Genomic DNA, 6,783 nt, shown 5'->3' on the forward strand with positions numbered 1-6,783 from the left:
GATGGTTGAGTGGGAAAGCTAAAAAGGACGGATCAGAAATGAACTTATTGGAAGGAATCAAGGAACTTGGCAGTTCCAATTATCATCTAAGACAAACTGTCCCAACATGATTTCTCTCCGCACATCTCACCATAAGACTGAGACCCACCATGTATGAGATGTGCGGACACTGGTCATGTTGGAAGTTGGTGCAATTCGGAAACAAATCATGTTAAGAGAAGCTTTAAAGAAAATAACCAAAGTCAAAATAAACAAGAACAACTATTCACTGAATATTTAAGAGATAATCAACCAAAAATTGTCATAGTTTTGCCCTATCTACTCTTTATATAGAGTTACACCCATATGGCTCCTACAAGAAAGTTTCCTAATATCTATTAGACCACTCCTTAATAGAATCCTACTTTAATTTCTAAAAAAGAATGTCCTAATTAAACAAAAATTTAGAAACCACAATGAGACGTTAACTTGATAATTATGAATTAAAATAGAAGTTGTGTTGACACTAACTTAGTAAATATGAACTAAGATAGAAATTTTGTGCTGATACTATCTTCGTAATAAGTTGGGTCGGTGGCATCATCTTTGCTTCTTACGTGTCTTGTAGTGGTCCCAACTTGCATAGAACTTATTAGCCTCCTTTTATACTGCATCATCCTTCCTCTATACATATTAAGATGGGTCTTTAAAAACCAATTTTGTAAATATTTACTCAATTGGTTTGAATCTCATATTGCATTAGAAGTTTTTTTGTTCCTATAGAGGAAATTTGGACTCATCATCTAAGCCTTGTCCTAACTGGGTTGGTTTAGGAGTAGCTCCAATCAAGGTTTTAACATAGGCGGGTCAGCTTGAACCCAACCTCAAAAAAATTGGATAGGACAATGTTAGGGAAATGCATTTGGCAACCCAACCCAATTTGAACCCAACATGTCTTTATATTTGTGTTTTAGTTCTTTTTTTATTTGAATCCAAATTTCCTCACAAAATGGTCCTCACACCCATCATACAACACTTGTAGTCAAAGTTTTAAAAATCGACCTGGAACTAGAACTATTATGGCCACCGGTTTCCAAGTTGATAGTTCGACCATCTAGTTCAAATGGACAGCCAATTCTAACTTAAAAAAATAAAAGAAATAATTAAAATAAAAAAAATGGCCAAAACCCATTGAACAGGTCGATGATTTGACTACCTAGATCAATGGATCACTTACCAATTCAATAGTTTTTGGCTAAGGATCAGGTTTAGGGTAAAACAGAACCGATTTCCTAGATGGTTCCAAGGCCGAATGGTCCAACTATCTGGTCAGCAACGGTTCAAAAATACTACTTATAGTTATGCATTGAGAACATCTCCCCATAAATGAAAACATACAAGTACATGAGATATTCCTAATGTGCAGCTGCAACATGCTGTGAGAAAGAAAACTGAACTCTTTTTAATCAGAACATGAAACAAAGATGAGTAATCGGAGCATGGTGTAATAGGATTTGCTAAGTTTCAACTTAAGAGCCCAGTTTTAAATCTTCTTAATTGTAGCTTAGATCAATGTTTTTCAACTTGTGATTGAATTGAATAGTTTGATTTATTGACCCGTTAGCCCATCAAAATAGTATGCTTGAACTCAAACCACTTTGTCAAAAAACCATTGACTTGGTCAACAACTAGATGTCCTTATTGTCAAAGTGTTAAACCACTAACCTATTTGACTAGATCAACATGTTATTGGTAAGACATTAATTCTCTCTTTTTTTTCTATTTATTTTTTGGTATTTTTATCCATTTTATTTATTAAATAATATTTATCATTTTTTACACATTTTTGTTTAATATGATGAATATTTAATATTAAAGACATGCTCATTTTTTACAAGTTTTACAATATATATTACTTTTATTATTCAATTTATGGCATCACAAGTTTAATTTGTTTGATTGGGAGGGAAATGTGGTTCCAACTGATGTTTAGAATGTTGGAAAATCAATAAATAGTATGTCAAAAAATGAGTATGGTAGGCATGTGTATGATGAGTGGAAAAACTAGAAAAGATAGAACCAAAAACAGAATAATTCAAAAGAACCTAGGAATAGGTCTAATAGATGATAAAATGAGAGAAAACAAACTAAGATGGTTTGGTCGCATGCATAGAAGACCACCAAACAACACCCATTAGAAGAATTGGTGTACTGAAAATTTAAGGGGGTAGAAGGGCTAGGGGTACTGGGGTAGAAGTGGTTAGAAATGATTTAAGTTCCCATAATTTGACAATATGGCATTAAACAGAATAGAATGACGAAACATAGTTGGGATAAGGCTTGGATGATGGCGATGATGATAATTAATATATAGTATTAAAGATGCATAAAATTTTTATACTATTTTTTATTTTTCTAAATTTTATTTTTATCTATTTAAACTTTTATTATTTGATTATGGCATTATGAGTTGACCTATTTGATCCAAATGGTTGAATTTCATAGTGGAAAAAGGGCATTATTTTCGCGTAGATTTTAAAATATAGTTTTTTATACTATTAAAATTATTAAGTATGGATTTAACTAATGAAATTTAATGATGCCAAATAAAAACACTTTAATAAAAGAGAATGTGAATTAATACCTTAAAATGAAAAATAATATTCAAATTACATTATTTGCCTTCACAATAAAAAGGAACCAAATTCAATAAGAGGAGTACTTTAATTAAGGAAAGACTTGAAAAACCTAAGACCCCATTCCCAATTTTTGTAATAGTATAAATATAGGATATAAATTTGTAAATATCATGTATGTATGCCACGGTTGGGGTGTTATGAGTAGGTATATATGGGGGATGCACTCACTAGAAAATATATATTCATATTATATACATAAAGCGATAAGACCACGTATCACCTTCCTCCACTTCAAAATTTGCTCCAGAATCTCTATTACTATATTTTTGAATTTTTTATTTTTTAATTCCTCTTACTTAGAGAATCATGGTGATTTATCCAGAGGGAGAATAACGGAGAATCCCTCTTACAGGGCTCGCATTTTGACTCCTTTCACGTTTCAAGTTTCAATTCCTTTGTAAAGTGCAATCACTCTCCTAATTCACCATAACTACTTCTAAAACGTCTGTCAAAAGAACTCATATTTAATGTAAACTCCATTAAATCTTTGTAGAGAACAATAGTCTTGAAGTCGGATTTTTCGGTTTCCAAAAGGTTGGTTTCATGAGAGAAAATTTGGTCCCATTAAAACACAATTTTTGGGGGAAAAAAAGCCATTGTAGAGCAAAGAGAGAATTTCAAAAGTACTTTGGCATTTGAAGAGAAATCAACGCACACAATTTTGAGATTTAGCTTTTAGAAGCCTTCATAGTTTGTTTCAAGCTAGAGGCTTTCAGATGTTTCATCTTTGGTCTATATTGTTTGTTTTAGATGTCTTTTGTAGCCAATCTTAACAACATTTTTTTTTCTTTTGTTGCAAAATTGCTTTAGTATATGTTTGGCATCGGTTCTGCAGTTGCAGTACCGTATTCTTAGTGCTACTGATGTATGGTTAGGAGCGTCATTTTCTCAGAAAGCAGTGCCTTTTTTTGTTTGGAATCGTTGTTGCCAGGTAGGATGTTTCCTGAAGCAACAACAACCTTTTTTGTTTAGTACCAATGCTTTAGGAAATGTTTTCTGCACTTCTATCTATTATTCACTGCCACATAAATGCCCTGTTAGCATCACCAAGCTGCAACTACAGGAAACGCCAAATTTAGCGTTGCTCCAAGCCATGTCTTCCCGATTTTTAAGACGTAGCTTGGAGCACCGTTTTCTATGGAAAAATAGTTTTAAACAAAAGGTTGTTTCTTGGAGCACCGTTTTTTCCTACATGACGCTAATGTGGCACTGTTTTCTGGAACAACAACAATGGTCCGTTTTGTTACATAGTGGAGGTTGAATCTGTCCTCAACCCAGCTACGAAAAAAGACCTATTAACTAACCTGTTATGTTTAAATTCAATAATTGAATTATTTAAAACATTTATTGAAATTTAAAGATATAAATAGGGTATGATATTCAATGATGTATGTATATAAATCCAAATATATAGAACTATAGAATGAATTAAATGAAATTATTAAAATTTATAAATAAATTATTTTTACAAATGAAATGATTCAAATTAAAAAAAATACTTTTTCAGTAAATCTAATAAAATTTATAAAATAAATTTATGGATAAATTTATAAGTAATAAAATATTATAGAAATAATAGTATTAACAATTAATACCAATTTATCTAACAATGTAAAAATAAAATATTAATTTTATTTTTTAAAACCCATTTAAGTTCCAATTAAAGTATAAAAATTAACACAACAAAACTTAATATAAATTTTTTAGTTTATACTTTATTTATAATAGTTTAAATCCATTCAAATTCCGTGTAACCCAATAAATAATGTTTGAGTTGAATTTTGACCAATTTAATTTAATTTGTGCTCTTTTTAATTTTAGTTTCACTTAAACAAAGTTTATATATATAATTTTTTATTTAAAGACAACAAATTTCTAATTATTTTTCATGGGGCCACACAAATGGAGCACCTGCCCCGCTATCCATTGCCATTATGCCATGGCCGCTAAGAGGCCGTTATCGTGCCTCTGACATCAAGGACTTGAACTTTGATGGTATTAGTGAAAATTCAATGTTTCTTTGGGCAATTTGGTCACTTTAATTGCTAATGTTAACGGATTCTAACGGAGGGGTCTATTTGCAACGTTGTCAGAAACTTCATGGAGGTTTCAGGAATATGCCCTAAAAATAAAGAATAACTACGATGGCTCATCAAAGCAATTTCAAAGACCCAAAGTGCATCAGAATTCAGGCCTGGAAAATTTGGCTGCCGACATATGTTTTTGGCTGAGGTGAATCCGCCCATTTTATCAAATTCTAGAGCTTTACAACAGTCTCTGTTTTCTCTGCTTCAGAACTGCAAAAGCAGTAATGAACTCACTCAAATTCATGCACAGATAGTAGTAAATGGCTTTTCCCAGAAGAACTATATCCTTGCCAAGCTATTATCTTTCTGTGTCACCTCTGGGAACCTCATCCATGCCCAGAAAGCTTTTGAACAGGTTAGGAAACCGAGTACCATTGTATGGAACCAGATGATCAGAGGCTATGCTTGCAGCATAGCGCCGCACGAGTCTGTAAAGCTCTACAATAAGATGGAATCGACGGAAACCAAACCTGATACTTTCACCTACTTGTTCCTTCTCAATGCCTGTGCGAGACCTTCGTTCTTGAGGGTAGGGGAGCAGCTACATGGGAGACTTCTGTCAAATGGGTTATTCGCTAACATTTTCGTGCAGACAAATTTACTCAATATGTACGCCATAGCCGGAGGGGACGCTAGTGTTCTCAAGGCCCGTCGGGTGTTTAATGAGATGTCAGAGAGGAACGTTGTGACTTGGAATTCAATGCTAGCAGGGTACTTTAGATATGGAGACATCGATGCTGCAAGGCGAATATTTGATGATATGCCGGAGAGAAATACAGTCTCGTGGACGACCATGATCGCCGGCTGTGCTCAGTCTGGGAGATGCAACCAAGCCCTGGCATTATTCCGGGAGATGCAGAGGGCCCATGTGGAAGTCGACCAAGTGACAATGGTAGCAACATTATCAGCTTGTGCTGAACTGGGAGACTTGAAAACAGGGAGGTGGATTCACTCGTACAGTGACAAGGCTTTCCCTTTCAGAAGCCAACAGCGACTGGTATCTCTAAATAATGCGCTTATACACATGTATGCAAGTTGCGGAGTTGTTGAAGAAGCTTACAGAGTGTTCAAAGAGATACAACATAGAACTACCGTATCTTGGACAACTATGATCACAGGTTTTGCAAAGCAAGGGTGCGGAGAAGCAGCTCTTGGTATCTTTCGATGGATGCAAAGCGTGGCAGCAGAAGAAGGAATTAAGCCCGATGAGATAACATTTATTGGGGTGCTTTGTGCCTGCAGCCATACAGGGCGTGTTGACGAGGGCCGCTATTATTTTCAGTGCATGACTACAGACTTTGGCATTGAGCCATGGATCGAGCACTATGGTTGCATGGTTGATCTGCTAAGTCGTGCAGGTCTATTGGATGAAGCACAGAAGCTGATTGAAACCATGCCCATGGAGCCAAATGGTGCTGTATGGGGTGCTCTTCTTGGTGGGTGCAGGATTCACAAGGACGTAGAGCTGGCTTCCCATGTTGCTCGACAGTTGATGACAGAGCTTGAACCAGATGGAGCTGCAGGCTATTACGTACTTTTGTCGAATGTTTATGCGACTGGTAAGAGGTGGCGTGATGTTGCTACCGTGAGGCAGCAGATGGCTGAGATGGGTGTGAGAAAGCCTCCAGGTCGTAGTTGGATCCAAGTTGATGGAATCATCCATGACTTTGTGGCAGGAGATTCTACCCACAAGGATGCAGTCGCTATATATGAGATGGTTGATGAGATCACAAGGCGGGCCAGATTGGAAGGCTATGCCCCAAAACCATCAGATACAGAGGTGCTGGTAACCGTAGAATTAGAGGAAAGGGAAGAACTCGTCTAGCATTTGCTTTGATTAGCATCCCAAATTGTGAAAAAAAATCTCTGACCATGTTTATATTGCCATCGCCAGGTTTATTTCATAGGTGGATTTTTTATAGTGATTTTAACTTATTTTATGGATAGAAATTGCTTTCATCATTTTTAAGCTCCTGCAAGGATCACTGATTAATGAATGAATAATCTGAAGCAAGATT

General features: G+C 35.4%; 1 pseudogene across 1 annotated transcript; it reads left to right on the forward strand.

Moving 5' to 3' along the window:
- The first annotated feature begins 4,835 nt into the window (after positions 1 to 4,835).
- On the forward strand, positions 4,836 to 6,669 carry LOC104598068 (pentatricopeptide repeat-containing protein At5g66520 pseudogene; annotated as a pseudogene). Its single transcript, XR_016085442.1, has one exon. The product of XR_016085442.1 is annotated as a pentatricopeptide repeat-containing protein At5g66520 pseudogene (transcript).
- Positions 6,670 to 6,783: the final 114 nt, after the last annotated feature.

Source organism: Nelumbo nucifera, chromosome 4 (assembly GCF_055504915.1).
Source record: "Nelumbo nucifera cultivar China Antique chromosome 4, China Antique-T2T, whole genome shotgun sequence".
In the NCBI taxonomy this organism is placed as follows: domain Eukaryota; kingdom Viridiplantae; phylum Streptophyta; class Magnoliopsida; order Proteales; family Nelumbonaceae; genus Nelumbo; species Nelumbo nucifera.